This window comes from Nyctereutes procyonoides, unplaced genomic scaffold, assembly GCF_905146905.1.
Source record: "Nyctereutes procyonoides isolate TBG_1078 unplaced genomic scaffold, NYPRO_anot_genome, whole genome shotgun sequence".
Classification (NCBI taxonomy): domain Eukaryota; kingdom Metazoa; phylum Chordata; class Mammalia; order Carnivora; family Canidae; genus Nyctereutes; species Nyctereutes procyonoides.
In genome coordinates this window covers 9,417,158-9,436,915 of record NW_026575132.1, presented here as the reverse complement: position 1 = coordinate 9,436,915, position 19,758 = coordinate 9,417,158, and the positions used below count along the sequence as shown (strand labels likewise).

The following is a 19,758-nucleotide window of genomic DNA, read 5'->3' as shown; positions in this document are numbered from 1 at the left end:
AGTTCAGAAAAAAATGTAGGAATGAGTATATACCCTACTCTCCTTTCCATCACAATCATTAGGACCCTACAATCTAAAACTCTTGGACTCCCTTGCACCCATTACTATGCTGCTCTGGTTCAGAAATCCTCCAGTTGGGATGGAAGTTGGGGGAAGGGTTAAGGCAGACCCACTGGAGCACAAGGAGAAACCACAGCTACCACAATCAAGATCTTTTCCATTTTGTCATTCCTGATGATTAAAGTAAGCAAAATAAATTATGGGATTGTTTAAATGAGGGGTGAGGGAGAAGATTTTTTTATGGCTTTTCTTTTCTTTTTTTTTTAATGCTAGCTATGTTGATATTTTCATCCTATTCACTGAAGGTAATTCAATCAGTTAGGTTTATGACAAAATATATGTACTCAACAAAATATGGCTGTTGGGGATATGTTGCCCTTGGATATATGTTGCTGTACCTTCACTACAGGAAGAAATATTGATTTAACTGGCTTTAATATCAAGTCAGGTATTTGTTGACACGTGGAAATGAAAAATATCAAAACCATGAAAAGCTTGATATATAGGTCAAGTCCCATTTCAGCTCCCTCCGAGGCACCATCCAAAGTCTTCTGCTGTATTGGTATTGTGCTCTGGTGATGCTTGCCCCAGTCACAGATAACATGAATTTTCATTATAATGGGATTTGCTACATAAATGAATATTGGTATAGATTTTTATGTAGTACAATTTATTGTAGAAAGTACAGCAAAAAAGTAAAATCATTATGGATTTAACTTCCCCCTTTTCCCAACTCTGGAGGCATATCTCACTTTCCACCCAAGGTATGTAATGTTCTCTCCTTTTCAGTGTCTGATTACTCCTTATTCCTCTCACGGTGCCTAGAATCGAATAGACACGCAAGGAATAGCTGATGAAGAAATGAGCTGAATAAAATGTGGTACCAAAGCAAATGAGGGGAAATTCAGAATGGTTTCCAGTGTAAGAGAGATAAACTTTAGAAACTGATTCAAAATGAGTATAGCAAGCAGGTTTAGCCATTCCCAGCTAGCATGCTCAAGTCATCTGGGGATCTGTCGGCCTGCAGGTGGCTCCCTATTGCTCAACGGTCATGGAGGCCTGTCTAAAATGTCCAGCACCCAGCTTACACATGCCCATCCCTGCAGAATGCCACAGAGACATTTCAATCATTAATTGCCAGAAACACCTTTGTAAGAGTCCTACAGCCCCCTTCAGCCCTAGGGCAGCTAATGGTCAAACTGTGTCCTTCTAAAGGACTGAAAGAAAGGACCATCATGACTGGGAGGCAATAAAAGGCAGAGAGGTTGGCCCACAGCAGCCCTGGGACTGGGAGCTACTTTCTTACAGCTGGATTCAGAAGCAGTTTCTGTGCCCTTAACTAGGACATACATAGTCAGGGCTGGAGGAAAAACCAAGAGGGACTTCTGAAGAGCTTGCATGGATACTGCCTAGTGTCAAAATTCTTACCTTCTTGTTCTCTTTCCTTTTTCCCTCCAGCAACAATGATTACTTTAATAATCAAAGAGTTTCCTATAATTTTGCATAAAGCAATCTAGTTGGAATATGTTTTTCCACTTTCCAGTTTTTTTCTTTGAGTCTTTTTTTATTGAAAGGTACATAACATATCAAATATAAAAATTTTGCTTCTAACTCGGAACAACATAATAGATCTTAAATGTCTATTTTCACAAAGCTCTTGACTGTGTTCAAAGGAATCACCTACTGATGCCAAGGGCTTCCTTCCCTCATCAGAGGAATGAACCATGGGATTGAGCTTTGAGGGACTCCAAGCAAGGCACCAGGGGTTTCCAGAGCAGAGAAAGGGCCTATCCCATTAGTATTGGATAAAGCAGGGGCAAAGAGTTAGGAGGGTCTGGTGAGGTTAGCCCCAGGAGTGGTGTATTTTTACATACATTTTACAAATACTCCCATTATTCATTTGAAAATATTTTAAATGGTAAAGGGGCTTCTCCTCCAGAGGGATGACCTGTGGCCATTAATTAATAATTTGGAAACTCATTATAAAAAGTACTTTTAAGTTAACCAAATGGTTTGCTCAATGTTTAATCCTCTCTATGCCCTCTGTGCTGAGGGAGCCCAGGTCAGAGACAGTAAAGCACTCCGCCCCAAGTTAGACAGCCAACACATAATGGAGCCACATCTTGAATCCAGTCTGCAGATTCAGATCCAGTTCTCTGTTCGTATTACAACTACTCACCAATTGCATACAGAGCCCAAATTTAACTTGTTGGGCCCTTTGCAGCTAAGACATCGCCACAGGGGACATACCCTCAACAGGTCAAGCTGGTAGGCATGTTCTGTCAAGATCCAAACCTTTGTAGTTTTTGGGCTGTGGCTGACACTGTTGATCCCTTGCAAGTACTAAAATGACTTAAGGAGAACTGGAACAATTCTAAGGCAAGAATGTGTAAGCTCAAAGGCTATAAAAATTCAAGAACTCAAATAGCTTTCTTTTTTTTTCTCTTAGGCAAAGATAGCTTTCTTGACTAGACAATAGTTGGTTATAAACTCTGCAACAAAGTACCTCTTCAATGTGAAATTTTACTACTAGGATTTTTTGTTGTTGTTCATTTTTAGTAAGAACTGAAGCCTACAAAATGACAAACCAGGATTACCCTATTAAAAGACAACTTCAATTGTTCCTTTGTTCTAAGAAACTGTGTTAGGTACTGACTGGCAATACCTACACCTTGATCTTCATATTAATTATGCGTTTTTCCTACAAAATTGACTGCCACACTACATGCTCTAAGTCAGATCTGAGAGCTGCCAAGATAAATGTTCCGAATGGCTGGCTTTTTAAAGACAACTTGTCAGTTCACCAAATAATTCTTTGGGGGTTTATCCCAATATATTCGATGTCTCCCCTATACCTATACTTACATGTTGAGCAAATATCATAGCTCTTTCCTGATGCATCATCTTATAGGTAAAGCTAAAGATTTTTCCTTTCAATCCCTAATGTAAAAGTAATGAAACTTACAATTTCTTTTGACACCATCAATTTACTTTGGCTGTTTTTATCACTTAATTCCTATACTGATTTATGTGAAATACTCTGATTCTGAGGGAGAGAAGTAATTCTGGCCTAGTCCATACAACTACAACAAAGATGACTTTTGTATTTTTGACTAAATAAATGTTTTCTTCCCTGATGTTTGCTTTCATCAAATAATCATATCAATGTCTGATTTCCTTTAGTTAACACCTTATTTTAATGAGGCTTAATTCCAAAACATATAAGAACATACGCACACAAGAGGTACTATGTTAAGTAAGCCAAGAGTTCCAGCCAAGTGTCCTATCTTTTACGTGGTACCAAGTGACATTTTGTAAAAAGCACAATGGTAACTATTCATTCCGCCAGCCTTAAAAGGATAGGCATGAGCTGCATGCCAGAATGGAAAAGCTTAAGCTTTGAAATCAGACAGCTGGCTTCAAATACCATCTCCACCACCACTATCTCTATGACCTTGGGCAAACTACTTATCTCCCCTCAGAGCTTTTTCATCTGAAAAATGGGGGTAATGGATTTGCCTCAAAGGGGTTGTGGAAGAGATAAACAAGAATTTTACTGTAAAAAAAAACTAGCATACAGCCTAGTATATTAGTATACACTAAGGAATTGTTAGTTTTTTCCCCACCTCTCTATAAAATGCCATTAGTGATTCATTTTGAATCTGTGTCTATGCACAAAAAATAATGTAAAGGATATTAATGCTGGTGCTCTTTATGATAGTGAACAATTGGAAATGGTCTAAGCATAGGGAAATGATTATATTAAACACAATATAAATGATTATATTATATTCATATATTGAAATGTATGCAGTCATTCCAAATATTTTTCCAATAATATTTATGACAAGGGAAATTGCTATCTTAGAATTTAAGTGAGAAAAATAGACAAGAAAACCTGTATAATAATAACAGCTCATACTTACGGGGCATTGACTATGAACCACGCACCATGCTATGTACTTTATATGCATTATCTTATTAATTCTTAAAATAAACCTATTAGATGCATACTATTATCATCTCCATTTAATAGAAAGAGAAACTGAAATTCTGATAGTTTGGGTAATTTACAGTCTTAAATAGCATAGCCAGCACTGGAATCTTGAACTGTCTGATTCCAAAGCCCTTTTATTTATGTTATTTTTTTAAAGATTTATTTATTTATTAGAGAGAGTGAGACAGAGAGCAGGGGGAGGGGCAGGTGAAGAGGGAGAGAGAATCCTTAAGCAGACTTCCCACTGAGTGCTGAGCTCAACATGGGGCGTGGTCCCAGGACCCTGAGATCATGACCCGAGCTGAAATCAGGAGTTGGCTACTTAATCAACTAAGCCCCCCAGGTGCCCCCAAAGCCCTTTTAACTACTAGGTCACACTAATTCTTCGATACAAACTTCCTAGGTCTACCAGGGGGCTAGTTTAAACACACATACACATATGCATACTCAACCCCCCACACACATATATCTGGAAGGAAAACACACCAGCTGCTTGCAATGACAATTTCCGAGTGGTGAAACTTTAGCTGACTTCTAATTATTATTTTTTTATCCATTTCAATGATAAAAATTCCAATTCAATGGGTATGTGTGGTTTTTACAATCAGAAAGAAAATTTCAAAGAAGGAAAGGTGTGAGAATATTTTGTTAAATGTAAAGTATTACACAAATACTAGTATTTTTATGATGTGATAGTTTGTTCCTTGACTTACAGAGTTCTTTAAAAAAAAAAAAAAAGTGAGTTTTTCAGTGCTCCCATTCTTTTACATCATTTTTTTCTTTCCACTGAGTCCAAGGTAAAAAGCATGTAAAAAACTATTCTGAATATGAATACAACCAAATATTGTACAGGAAGAGCCATATGTATATTTGACAGATATTTGATATTAATACAAAACCTCAAAGAGCTTGTGTGAGGGTAAAAAAAAAAAAATCTTTTCAAATAATACAGAATTTTCCACTTAGAGAAAACACATCCATTAGTGACATGATGCCATCAGCATACTCTGTCATGGTCATGTTAAGTGATACTGTCATAGAGCCATTTACGTAGACACCAGCACACTGTTTGGACATGCCTCAGCCTGATTACTGTCTATCCCAGAAGGTGTGAATATAATGATGTGTTGGAGTGACACCTAAGGAGTGATTTCCTGTCATACCACCAATTCGTTTTCAGAGCAATGATTCTATAAAGAGAACTGAATGATGTACAAAAAAGCAATTCCTTTGAACCAAACAAGTTCACGTGAGTTGAAATTATAGATGAGGGATGCATTTATTTTATAAAATTGTTATTTTTAAATCAAATTAAAAATAAGGTTATTTAGGTATGCTTTTAGTAAATTTTTCAAAAGAAAACCTGATTAATATCATCTAAAAGTGACCTCAAATTAATCTTGTTTCCCTTCATAATAGAGATTCTATGATTGGCAATAAGTGAATCAACAATGATAGCATTACTGAGGCATCTCACTAAATATTTCCTGACTCTATCCTCTTAGACAGCCTGGGGAGAAGAAAGGAAACACAAGTGAAAGACTACAAACTAGTTAAAAAAAAAAAAAGAAAACTAACAAAATTCACATATTGATGCCAAATCTCTTGTAGAAAGAAAAGTCACAGGGCCGTCCTGGTCAACTTTTGATCAATGAGAGAGAAAGTGCAATTCTCAAGTGTGTAATTAGTAAGTGAAAGAAGTACCATTAATAAATTGAATTTTAAAAAATCAGAATTCAAAAATGTCTTCTTAGAGGAGAAAAATTATTTGACAAAAAGAGACAATATGTAATAAGGACAAATGTTAAATCACCTACACAGGTTCACACAATCAACTGCACAAGTACAGAGCAAGGGAGACATGGCTTTGTAGTAGTTGTTTAAAAAGTTGTTTAGACTTGGAAATTTTATTTGACTTTGGAGATAAACTAACGAGGTGCTGCCCTAGATTTAAAGTCGAGGCCAACAGAACATTTATTTGACTAGATTAATAAAAGAAGGGTGCCCTGAACGAGGTTGTTTCCTACTGTTTAGAGAAGTCAGAGGGAAGCATGGGCAGAGCAATGGGTGATCAGAGGAGGGTCAACAGGATGAGAAATCTCAGCTGAAAGAGCTGGGACCAGGTCCCCCTGAAAAGAGAAGACTCTTAGTAGGAGGTCCAAGAGCTGTGGTCAAATACTTGAAGGAGCTACCACAAGAAGGTGGTACTCTGGGGCTCAACGGAGAAGCTGCAGGGAGGTGGATTTTAGCATTTTTTGTCTGCCTGTGCCTCATAATGAGTGCTGGTCCATCCACTACACATGAGACAAGGTCCAAATCTAAGGTGCTTTAGAAGCATGGCAGGCGACTGTCAGCAGAATTGCTCAGCATAGCAAAATTGTGAAGTCCTCATTCCTGGCAGGGTTCAACTGGCAGCTGGCTGACTGGGATGCTGTGGAAGGGAATCCTGCACTTGAGGGCGGGGGGAGGTACTCCAAAAAACCGTATCACCCACTATGCCTTTCCAACACACACTCTATGCTTCTAATTTCACATTAGTGACTTTCACGGAGATAGTCCTGGGGCATTTATATAAGCAATATCCAAATATGCCTGCCTTGGTAAATGAGAAATAGCTATAAATTTAAATGCAATCTGGAAGAGTCCAGAAGGTGAAATTCTCCCAAAGTTTGGAAATTATAAATTAATGTTGTCATGGCAACCTCAGTTGATATTAGCCATTGCAGCTGAAATAGTTCTTGCTCTGGGACTATCAAAACAATAAATGGGTTTATATATTCAATGTCACAAACCAGCACTAAATAATATTCATAATGCTTTTAGTTTTAACTTTTGAGGCCATTGATTTGCATTTTCTCCTTGAGCATTCACTATTTTCACATGACACTGTACTGAGGCTACGGTATCAAAGGGGGGTGGTTCAGTTTCATCAACAGCTGAGAAAGTCGCTGGGAGCCCCGTGCATGCCCTGAATCCAGCCCACCGTTCAGGTTTCACAGGGGAAGTAAACAGAAAGGACAAAGACTTTCTTGGTCTGGACATTAGCAGCTACAAGAGCCAGCATAACATCTTCTACTTCTCTCTTAAAAATTATAAGACTGCCCACAATCCTGTAATAAACACTCATCGATCAGAAGTGGCGGTATGTCACATCAGACTATCCCACCGCTGTTTATGGCACTTCAATAAATGGGTTTTCTCAGTTATGTATTAGCAATCACTGTAATATATGAAAGTCAGCCCACACTGAGAACAATATTGCCTCCAATCAAAACCATTCTTTCCTTAGTACACTAAAGCTTTTCTCCACTTCTTGTAAGCAACAAAGACTACAACAAAAGAACTTTCCAAACACCCACAGTTAAGGAAAGAACGGCTCCAACAAAGTAAGTGTGAAATCTGTCCCTGGTGTCTAATTTGTCTATGAATCGTCCTTTTCAGGGTATTTTAGTGACTTCCTTTATTTGTAATTTATCAGCAAAGAATAGAAATAAAAGTTTATTTTGACGGGAGCGCACCTGGCTATTCAGAGATTTAAAAACTTGCTTTGTTTATTCTTATATTATCCTGGCAGAGGATGTAAACATGCCTTCAAGCTGTACTCAATCCCAGATGAATACTTCCACCGATGCAAACCATTAGGTAGGACTGGCCTTGAGCGAAACTTCCTTATGGCCCTTTTTCACCCCTGGATGGGTAAAGTCTGGGCCCCTTGACCCAGTTTGCTTATTCTCTTCCTAATCAGTCTCAGGGAAGGGTCTATCAAAGTATTCGACCTAAGGAGCATGTGTCCAACCCATTTAAGTTACCATTTCCCTAGCCTTTGCATTTGAGCCCCGGCTGCTGGGCACTTGATATCTTATTTTATTTAGTTACAGCAAAACAAGTAGGTATCACTAATTTCACTTCATATATAAGGAAACTGAGATTCAGGATGATTAAATAATTTAAATAATACAGACAGCCAATTACCTAAACCAAACCCAAGTTTTTCAAGCACCAAATTTGTCCTCTTTTTTTCTGATAAATCCTATTGACGTTAAGAAAGGGAACAGAATTTGTATGATGTAAGCTTTCACATATTAGAGAGCAGGAAAGAGAAGCTGTTGATATTTGAAGTGCCTTTTCGAGTAGTACAGATTCTGAAATCACACCATGAAGGCTGCTACCTTTCTCATCTACACGTGAGACCAGCCTTCCCACTGGAGACAAAGAAGAGGATGTATCATAATTTAGGAAAAACAGCCGGCTCTTTTTGCCTTCCCCTTCTCTTCCCAAGTTGCACATATGGTACAAATGGGACCCAGAGACCAGGGGGACAGCTCATTAGTAAGTAGTATTTGCTGTTAGGGGTCTGGAACCAGGTAACAGCCAGGGTCCAGGGAGGCTGTCAATCTCAGTGAGTTTCCTGCCCACTGCTGGCAGGTGTCAGTACTGAAGAAGCCTGGAAGGGAGTAGCAGGGACTTACCCCGGGGCTTGTGGCTCAGCAGCAAAACTACGGTCTTAAGAAGGCACAGAGATACATGACGGGACCTTCACCGAAGGCAATTTGGGTTTCCTACACAAAAACGCAAAGCAGGAACTTGGGAATGAGGAGACAAGTGAAACCTAGGGCACAAAGTGAAAATGTGGTTACTCAAGACTGAGGATGCGTCATGGCTTCCTAGGTAAGTTGCCTGGGCAAGGCAAACTATGGGGCCAATCCCATGGAGAGCCCCTAAGGTACGAATGCAAGGGAGCTGTAACCCTCCTGCAAAGGCCTAGACTGGTCCCAGATCCTACAGATGGCACAGCAATAACACCGACTTGGTGGCCATTTTCTGTGGGTACACCACTTTCAAAATGTTATTTTTAGCACATGAAACTTTCTCCTTACGAGAATCTTAGACAAATGCCTAATATGTAGACACAAGTAAAAACAACTCCTCAGGGGGTTATTCCCTGAACTGGAGGGGGCTCAACAGAACACAATCTGCAAACGAGCAGGAGAGAGGGCGCTGAGTCACCCTGCCTATCAGACTTCACTGGAATCTGATCCTGCGAAATTTTTTTCATGATGGTCATGGTTGCTTCCCCTCACCTCCAGGTTTCTCCCTGCTGCTCCAACCTGATAAGCTCTGGTTTCCTATCACTGGTTGGCTTTTCCACTGTGAAAACACAAAGCTCTGCGTATCTCCTGGGACACAACATAATATCTTCTGGGTCTTTCTGACAGTCTATATGCCCTTCCTCAAAGCCTTGTGGGCCAACTGATCCACAGACTGCTGCCCTCAGTACCTGACGGTTGCCTGGCACGTCATTTTGTTTGATGCACAAGGACTCTGTGCCATACATATTGTTAGAGCCCAGTGGCTCATTAGTTTGTTCAGAATCCTAGAGCTAGACAGTGGGGGAGCTGGGTCTTAGACCATCAGGAAGGATCAATGGCAGGATGGGGGCATCTCAAAGACCGAGGCAAGACTCTCATTGTTCCAGCTGGTGCCATAATGTTGGAGGCTACTCAGGAATGTGACTCCACTTGCCCTTTCTTGCCCCTATCCTGTCTATCTCAAATCTTCCCTCTACCACGCCAGTATCCTTGCTTCCCACTCCTGACGGTGACTGGGTAGGCCAAGGGAGACAGATGTGCTTTAATCATGATTTCAGCTCTGTGCACACTGTAAGTATGACTCCTGGCTGTAGCTTTCACAATCTGTCTGTTTGATTCTGAATCTTATCTAAAGCACTTTGTATCTCTGGATTTAAGAAACCGAGCAATTGCTGCTTCTCTATACCTGTAGGGCTGACTTAATCATTCAAGAAGCTCATGGGCTTGGCTCATATAGGATCCACCTCCCGGGAATGAGATGCTCTATAACAATGCTGTCCAACAGAATCATAATGCAAGCCACACAGGTAATTTAAGTTTTTCTAGTAGCCATGTTTCTAAAAGGTAAAAATAAATTTGTGAAATTAATTTTAATAACATATTTTATTTAAACTACTATATCTAAAATATTACTGTTTCAGTACATAATCAAGATTTAAGTTTGTTAACAAAATAGTCTACATCTTTTTCTCATATAAAGTCTTTGGAGGGATCCCTGGGTGGCTCAGTGGTTTAGCACCTGCCTTCAGCCCAGGGCATGATCCTGGAGATCCAGGATCGAGTCCCATATCAGGCTCCCTTCATGGAGCCTGCTTCTCCCCCTGCCTGTGTCTTTGCCTCTCTCTCTCTCTCTCTCTCTCTCTCTCTTTCTCTCTCATGAATAAATAAATAAAATCTTTTAAAAAAAAAAGTCTTTGAACTGTGGTGTATTTTACTCTCACATCACATCTCAATGTGGTCTAGCTATATTTCAAGTGCTCCGTAGCCACATGCAGCTAGTGGCTGCAGTACTAGATAGCATGGTTCTATAATCTCTTCTCTGTTCCCATCTTTTCTCTCACTTCTTTCCTGTAACAACTCATTTCCTCTAGTAAGGATGCTATGGGCAGGGGCAGAGACCAGGACATTAGAGAAGACTTTGATACACATGCGAAGGGAGAGCCCAGATCACAAAGGAGCTTTTGTGCCATGCTAGGGAGCTTAGATTTTATCGTGGAGAAGCAGTGACTCTGCTGGAGGATTTTAAGCAGCAGAGTTGTGATCAAATTTGCCTTTTAGAAAGGTAGCAGTGTGGGGAACGCACTGGAGGCAGGCCAGCCAGAGGCAGAGAGACCAGTTATGGGGCCACTGCAGTGACCCTCAAGAGAAGTGATGAGAGCCCGAACCAAAGCAGTAACGGTGGTGGTGCTCTCGCCAGGGTGGATTCCAGAGCTGAGAAAGATGGTTTCTATAGGGCTTGGTGACCAATGAAATGTAGGGGCTGAGGAAGAGGGAGGAATCTAGAACAACTTCCCAATTTAAAAATTGGTGAAGTGGGTTTCATTGATCAGGAGAGAAAATACATTAGGAATATGCTGTAAGGGGAAATCAGGAGAGAGGAGTGACTCAGAAAACAGGTGGGCAAGGATTTGAGGGGCAGAGAGGGATCTCTAAGGCACATAGGTCAAAACTCAGAAGAGAATCCCGGACAATGGATCTGCCAGTCAGACGCGGCTGTCATGAGAGGCCAGGACTGAGCAGGGAGAAGGGGAGGTGCCGGTGCTGCCTAAGACCCTGTCCTCCTAACACCGGGAACAGGATGGAACACAACCAGACCCAGAGGGAAGGGGCCAAGGAAGTTTTGTCTTGTCTCCTGTTTTTATAGCACACGAGATTTACACATGTTCATGCACTGAAAGAAAAGGTTGGTTGAGACCCTAAAGAAAAGAGAGAAAATAGAGCCAAGTCCCAGAGGAAGCAAGAGGGAAAGGTGTCCAGAAAGATTAGCCGCAGAGAAAAGGGAAGAAAAGGTGCGAGGGAAGACCTACCATTTATAAGGAAGAGAGAACATTTTAGTTGCCAAACTATTTCTCTTTATTTAGAAACAGAAATGAAATATAATTACATAAAAAGACTTAAAAAAGATAGTACTACCTATCATGTATAAAATCAGATAAATGCTGAACACAGAAGGCACTGGTTTCCTGGAGCCCCGATCTGTGGTCTGGTGTGCGACCAAGCCTTTCGCATACCTTTGGGCTTTACCTCTGTCACTTTGGTTACTTGGAAGAGCCACAGCAGTTCTTTATAGCTTGTGGCCCCTCTGGTCGGTCAGTGTCTGTGCTGAACTGATAGGTAAATATTTCAGTATCTCCACGAATTATCTCGCAGAGCAGTGTAAGAAAAGAGCCGAGGCTTTGGGGGGCGGGGTGGGGGGGAGTCAGACACCAAACAGATTCCTCTAGCACTTATCAACTCTGCAGATTCAATCAAGTTATGTAACATCCCTGACTTCTGTGTCTCTCTCATAAAAGGATACGCAATTCCTACCTTGCAAGATCACCACAAGGTTTAAATGAGATGATCAGGAGATGATACCTATCATGATGGTGAGGACTGTATTCACTTTGTTCCGAATTTTTAGAATTGGGTGCTGCTGTTGATTGTGCTTTGCAACAATCAATATCTTGATCCCTAAGGAGAAGTACACCACCAATCCTAGTGTTAGGAAGGGCCCTAAAAAACCTAACGGCCAAGGGGTGCCTGGGTGGCTCAGTTGGTTAAGCAGCAGCCTCCTGATCTTGGCTGAGGCCCCGGCTGGGCTCCACACTCAAGAGTCTGCTTGAGGAATCTCTTCCCCCCACCCCCCTGCCCTTCCCCATTCACTCTCACTCATTTGAGCTCTTTCTCTAAAATAAATAAATAAATCTTTAAAAAGTATATTAAAAATCCTAATGCCCATCCAGTGTTGGTGTCCTTTCTTCATCACGGCACATATTTAGTCTCAACCCTCAAATGCCTGACGTCTGCTCTACCCCCTAACTTGCTACTCAACCTTTCCAGGCTTGGGTACTGTGCTTCGGTGAAATGGGAGTAATAAGGGGATGTACTTCAGAGCACTGTTTTGAGGGAAAAAAAGGAGGTAAGGCATGTGTTTAAATGAGATGCTGCCTGTTACAGCCTGTGCTCGAATACATTTTGTCATGGGGCGGGAGGTTAGCACAATCCATATCAGGGCCACCTTTCTTACATGACCCCAAATCTGTCTCCCCGAAACTTAGACCCATCTGTCCTAGTTTTACAGCTCATGATAATATTGATTCTACTGAATCAGAACCAGGATTCTACAGAACAGTATATTTGCTCATTTATTGAGCTCTCCTAGGTACACGAGGCAGTGTCTCAGATGGCTGGCTGCTGAGGGCCAGACCTCTCCCTATTAAAGTTTCAATCCTCAGCCACGTTTCCATAATGCAGGAAACCTTTTTGAGCATTCTGAGCAAGTTGGATGCTACCCAGGAATGCACTGGTTATATTGCTTACAAGATTTATTTTGCTTTATGTCATGGTCAGTTCAGCAGTTGGCACCAAAAGTAATTATTGCAGGGATCTGTAGATCCTTTACATTTCATTATTGAACACTGCAGCCCACCAAGGCCCAGGAGAGCTCTGGCGGGGTTTCAGCTTAGGAGCAGTGGCAGCGTCACAGAGTACAATGTTACAGTCGGAACTCCAGAATGCCTGCCCAGCACTACCCCATACCCCGCCACCATTCCCCTGCTCCTATATTCCCGATGACAGCTACTGAGATCTTTCAATAAACAGCTCAGACAACTGTCACTTTAGAAAGATCCCCACTACTTCCTACCAAGAAGAAATCTTCCCTTCTGTGCCCTCTTAGACCTTCATTTTCGGGACACATGGTGTCATTTCCCCTGTTAAAACTATAAACTCCTTCCTGGAAAAAACAGAGTCTTGTACAAAGGGAGTCTAACTGCAAGCTTAAAGAATTGAATTCTGTCCCAAATACATTATTGGTGTGGCAACGTTCCCTTACCTTACCTTTCATCTGTGGATGGATCCCCAGATGATTTTTTTTTTTTAATTTACAAGGAAATTTTAAAATGAAAAGTGCTGGGCAGTCCCTGCAACACAGTCTTGGATTTTATGGCTGATTAGCTGAACTCGTACTTAACTGAGGGCTCCAGCCTAATTGTTTTAGGTATAAGATACTGGCATAAAGCCCGAATGCTTTTATTTTTGCTCACTACTGGGACCCATCACTCCACCTTAAAAAAACGACAGCCTCCTTAATTCCAACTCACAACTGCCTGCCTCCATCATTATCTCAACTCTGGAAAATGCCGAGGCCTCAGAATCTCACAGCTGATGAATGGCGAGGCTGATTAGAACCACGGAAGAAAAATGGGAAAAAACTCCTTGACAGATGTCTCCTTCAAACGCCTGTCCCTTTTATCCAATGTCAACATTAATTTCTATGTTAACAAATATTTATTGAGGTCATGACTAGGTGTCAAGCTGCAGGCTAGGCTCTGGGGACATAATGGCGAGCAAGACACAGGCAATATCAAGGCCCATCACTTAGAAAAAAACTCACCCTTACAGCTTATTGATTTTGCTGGTATACTTATCAAGAGCTTGCTGTGCCAAAGTCCTGTAGATGGTTCAAGGGCAGCATGTGAGGTACATCAGCACCCTCAAGGAACTTGCCATCCAGTTGGAAAAGCAAGAACTGAGCACGGGATAGCATAGGAGAGTATCTGATGGTCTTAAGGGACAGTGCAGACAAAAGGGCAGAAGAAGAAGAAACCAGTGAGTAACCTAATCAGGTTGACTTTAACTTGGAGACGGCTGTTAGGTTAAAGGGAAAAGGAAAAGGCGTTCTAAAAGGCAGAGCATGAACAAAAGGGTACAAAGTCATCTTAGAAGGGCAGTGAGATTCAATTACCAGGAGGAGAAGAAGGTTCATTTTGGAAAGAAGTAGAAAATAAAGTTGGCAAGTCAAATTTGGGCAAGACTGTGAAGTATATACTAGAGCCTGATGGAGAGATGGGACTGAAGTGGGGGGGGGGGTACAGTATGGAAAGTATCTGAACTAGTAGAAGGGGCACTGGCTTTAGAATCAGATAAACCTGAGGTCAACACAGTCTTCCACTAAGACAGTCCCTGGACAGGAGTTCCAACGAGAAGAGTTTAGGAAGGCTGGTGCGGTGAAAGCACGCAAAGTGGGGACAACTTACTAAGAGATCAAGATGTAGCTGGCTCTAGCCATCCCAGAACAGTGATGGCCAAGGACCTGAGCTCTCAGGAAGAGTGAGGAATGCAGAGGAGATGTGGGGACTGGCTCAGAGAAACTATTACAAAGCAAAAGTTCACAGGACTTGATGTACAGTTTTACTGAGCGAATGAAAAGAGAGGAGTCAGGGATGGCCCCCGGGTCTCAAGTCTGGGTGATGAAAAGAACCGGAGTATCAGGCAAAGGGAAGTCTTTTCATTGTGGAAGGCACAGGTTTAGCAGAGAATATGCAGTTTGTTATCAGGCACACAGCAGGGTTAGTCTGACAGCAGGACACCCACCATGAAACAGGTGCATAAACAGGAGCAGAGTTTGCATCAGTGCTAGAGATAAAAATGTATATGCTGTAAGGATAACACCATCGCATCTAAGAATATTTTATTAGAAAATAAAAACACCAGCTATTAAACAAAAATAACGGGAATGATATAAATAGTAGAGAGATACATCTTCACAGACGATGTTTCTTAGTTATGGTACTTAGGGGATCCTATCCATTACCACAACACTGAACGAAGAAACTTCTGTAGAAATTCAACATATGGCCTATTTACATAACAAGCATCACAACTCCAAATTAGCCATTTTGATGTGTCAAGGAAATAACACCTTCATAGCAGACTACTTCAAAAAAAGGAAAGAAAAAAGAAAGGTTTGTTTTTCTTCTCTAATTATGTGTACTGGGTTTTTAACTGTTTGTATCACGAAAATCATATTTTAATTGCGTGATTACATTCTAAGGCAGAACAGGGATGGAATGAATTGATTAGCTGAATTACGCACAATCATTCAGAAATCAATAAACAGACTCCATTGCTTAAATCCTGCCATATTATATATCTGCTCTCATGTTCTGTGCCATGCTGATAAAAGCAACTATTCTGTGTACAAAAATTCTAACAGCCGTATGATTCAATTATCAGAGTCAGGAAAGGGTCTACAGAAGATGACAGGGCAGTGAGTAGGCAATATCTATCTATTATTATCTAAAACCCACTCCACTTTTATCATATGGCCAGACAGGTGGCGGCCACTTGGATCTTACTATGAGCTACCCCAACTTCTTCCATTTCATCAACACTGTACCCAAAAGTTCTCATCCTGGCTCACATCATGAGATGCTGATTAAAACTGTGTAAAGAGAATAGAAGAAAGACCACCAAGGCGCCCTTCGCACATAAGCCATAAATGAATTCTCATTGTTAAGGGCAGTACAATTCTATGGTCACTGACTGAGAAACTGATAGAAGTTAGAACCCAAAATGAGACATCGCTAAAGCTTAACTTCTTATGGCAAGTATTTCCATCTGCACAGCAAAATTGATCTATGTGATGCTCCCGACTGGCAGCGCTTCAAAGCCTGCGATGGTGTGGCCTAAGCATTTTCTTTCCCTGATCATTATGAAGTGGTAGGTAGAACAGCTTCACAAGCCCATCCTCACAATGGCCACTTGAAAATCAGTGGGAGCACAGAAACAATCAATTTAAGACTTTCATTAGGGAGCTCCCACCAAACCACATGAATACAAAAGGAGTTTATGATCTTGCCTGCTCAAATTAGTATGTTAAACTATGCTGATTCTTGGAAATGACTTAATATTTTCAGAGGCAAGGATTAAAGGGAGAAAGAAAATTGCCAATATATTCCTTTCCCAGATGCTGAGATTTTACTATCCTCTTAAATATTCCCTGCATTCAAGAGATCTGTATTTTTATGCAAATTATCTTTGGGGCTAGTCTAGTGTGTGTGCGTGCGTGTGTGTGTGTGTGTGTGTGTGTGTGTGTGTGTGTGTGTTTAAAGCCACACGGAGGGGGGCCTGGGTGGCTGAGTCCGTTAAGCATCTGCCTTCAGCTCAGGTCATGATCCCAGGATCCTAAGATCCAGTGCTGTGGAGCTCCTTGCTCAGAGGGGAGTCTGCTTCTCCCTCTCCCCCTTCCCTCTGTCCATGCCCTCTCTCCTCTCTCTCTCAAATAAATAAAATCTTAAAAATAAAGCCACACAGATACAGAACTCGACAGGTTTTACATTCTCTTCCTCCATAAAATAGGTTCTAACAAAGCCTGAGTTTAATCCAAAACACTTATTAGAGGCTGCAGCAATATTTGCCTTGTTCAAATAGAAAATCATTCCTAAAGTTGATTTTTCCCCAGCTAAAGATCCAATAAATATTATCATACACAGATATTCTTAAACAGTTCAGTTGCTTGATAAAACTGCCCCCATGCATACAACACACTGTTTTTTCTTTCTAGTTAAGTGATACAATTTTATAAAGCCAAAGCTGTTGGCTAATTGAATTTAAATCTAAATAAATAAATAAATAAATAAATAAAGCCAATGAAATACTTTATCCAGAAAGCAATCTTAGTCTTTATTTTCAGAATATCTTTCACAATAATTGGATTTGCTGCTTGACTATTTTTTTTTATTTTTTTAGAATGAAGCAATTTCTGACTTCCTGTCCCTTCTTTTCCCTGCCATCTTGCCCATCTGCTTAATCTGTAGAAAACAAAATCAATCAGAATGGCAATGAACTGTTCCTCTAAGGCACACTAAGACGACATCCTAAAAGGTCGCACGACGATACTCTTTCAAATATTGGAATAAAGCCTTTTCTTCCTGTGCATAGGCTCTAAAATTTGAGTCGGTTTTCTTTTTTTTTTTTTCTTAGTTTTGATAGGACTGGCAAAAGTTTTTCACATAAGGTTCACATTTAAAAGAAAAAAAAAAAGCAAGTGCCAAATATCACAGATCACATTTTCTGTAAAGAAAGAGGCTGTGTTTGAAGTTCAAGGGTTTGTTCACCAGCGGTCGAGCTGCGGCTCGTGGGCCGCCTCCGGGCAAGGCGCTGCACGGGAGGAGTCCTGCGAGCGGGGGCCCGGGGCGGCGGGGAGCGGGGCCCGGGAAGTTGGCGCGCACCCCGGGCCCGAGCGCCGGCCGCCGCCCCTGCGAGGATGGGAAGCCTCGGAGGCGGCCCCGGGCAGGTGAGGCGTCACCTGGGGCCGCACGTCCGCAGGGAGCGCGGAGCCCCAGGCGGAGGAGCGCGCGCGGGCAGGGCCGGGGCGGGGGGGGGGGGCGCGTGCCCGGGGCGCGAGGGGCGCTCTCCGCGGACTCGGGGTCCCGCCGCCCCGGGCGCCCGCACCTGCCCGCACCTGCCCGCGGCCCATCGCGGGGCATCGCGGGGGCATCGCGGGGGCATCGCGGGGGGGGGGCGCATCCCGCTCCCGCCGGGCGCGCAGCTCCGGGCTCCGGGCTCCGGGCTCCGGGCGAGCTCTCCGCTCCGCGAGGCCAAGGGGGCGCTCGCGCCGGGCGGGCGGGCGGGCGGCGAGGCTCGGCGGGCGGGTCCCGGGCTGAGCGCGGCGGCCGCCCGCCTCCCCAGCGCGCCAGCCGCGCCCGCCCCGCCGGCCCGAGAAAGGAAGGACGGCGACCTCCGCGTCCGGTCTGAGCCGCCAGCGCGCGTCGGCGCCGAGCGGGGGCCACACCCAGCGCCCCGGGAGGCGGCGGGGGCTGGGCGGCCCGGCGGCGGCGGCGGCGGCGGAACGCGGGGCCCGGGCCGAGCCTCCGTCCCGGCCGCCCAGGCCCCGCCGCGGCCCCGCAGCCCCGCAGCCCGGCCCGAGCCCGGCGCGCGGGGACGAGGACGAGGACGAGGACGAGGACGAGGACGAGGACGAGGACGAGGAGGAGGGCGGGGGACCGGCTTACCTCCGCGCGGAGCGCCGGCCGCTCTGTCCCGGGCCGGCGGGGCGGCCCCTGCGGCGCGGAGGGCGGGCCGCGCGGCGAGCGGAGCTGGCCCGGGGCTGCAGGCGCTCGCGGCGGAGGGCGCAGCCGCCTCGGCCCCCGGGCTGGACGCCGGCCCCGACTCAACTCCGGCGCGGCCCGCTCCACGCAGGGACGCTCCCGCCCCTCGCGGCTGCCCCCGCCCGCCGGCCGCCGGCCAGCCCGCCCCTCGGTGTCACTCACTCGGGCGCGCACACCCCGAGCCGGCGCCCCCCGCTCCCGCTCGCACACTCGGAGCCGCTCCCGCCCCTCGGGTTCTGCATCGGCTCGCACGCACGCTCTGACACGGATGCCTTCCCTCCCCACGCCCGCCCCAGCTCCTTCTCCCACCCCACTTTCTAGAAGCATCCCCGTACGGCTTCCGCACTTTGCCTGCCTGCCCCGCACCTAGCTCCTCGCCTGCCCCCCGCCCCGGGCCGCCCCCCGCCCCTCGCCCCCACTCAGACACCTTGCCTCCCCCCCGCTTGCGCGCCGGGAGAGCCGGCCTCCCATCCTGGGGGTGGGGGGAATGAACTTTGCCCCCCGCCCCCCATTCAGAGACCTTGCCTCGCCCCCTTTGCGCGCCCCAAGAGCCGGCCTCCCATCCCGGGGGGGGGGATGAACTTTGCCTCCCGCCCCCCCCCACTCAGAGACCTTGCCTCCCTCCCCCCGTGCGCCCCAAGAGCCGGCCTCCCATCCCGGGGGGGATGCACTTTGCCCCCCTCGCCCCCCACTCAGAGATCTTGTCTCCCCCCCCGCGCGCCCCGAAAGCCGGCCTCCCACCCGGGGGGGGGATGCACTTTGCCCCCCGCCCCCCTATTCAGAGACCTTGCCTCCCCCCTTGCGCGCCCCAAGAGCCGGCCTCCCACCCCGGGGGGGGATGCACTTTGCCCTGCCCCCCTCGCCCCCCATTAGAGACCTTGCCTCCCCCCCTTGCGCGCCCCAAGAGCCGGCCTCCCACCCCGGGGGGGATGCACTTTCCCGCCGCCCCCAGCACCGTCCGCCGCTGCAGGATGCTTCTCCGCCGGGAAGGCAGTGGTGCCCCGCGGCGCCGAGCCCAGCGCGAAGCCCAAACAAAGCTGCCGATTCCGGAAGGACCCGGAGAACCAGGCGCTGAGAAAGTGCCGGGGCGCCGGTCCCCCCTTGGAAACGCTCACCCCGAGCGTCCCCGCCGCTCGCCTCCTCTGGCCCCGCTCACACCGGGCTCCCGGGGGCTGGGTCACTAACGCGCGCAGCCACCGAGTTGCGGAGAGACACCTGGGCGCGCGCACGGCCTCCA

At 45.2% G+C, this 19,758-nt stretch overlaps 1 protein-coding gene across 3 annotated transcripts in view; it reads right to left on the bottom strand.

Annotated features, from left to right (window-relative positions):
- The window catches only part of SPATS2L (spermatogenesis associated serine rich 2 like), a 160,365-nt gene extending 141,713 nt beyond the window's left edge, over positions 1-18,652 (bottom strand). For 2 of the 3 annotated variants that reach the window (XM_055345138.1, XM_055345142.1), the window contains exon 1: positions 8,527-8,666. The gene's annotated coding sequence lies outside the window, so the exon portion shown is untranslated. Of the gene's footprint in view, positions 1-8,526; positions 8,667-18,425 lie in introns of those variants that run through there. The other variant, XM_055345143.1, reaches the window with a different exon arrangement.
- Positions 18,653-19,758: the final 1,106 nt, after the last annotated feature.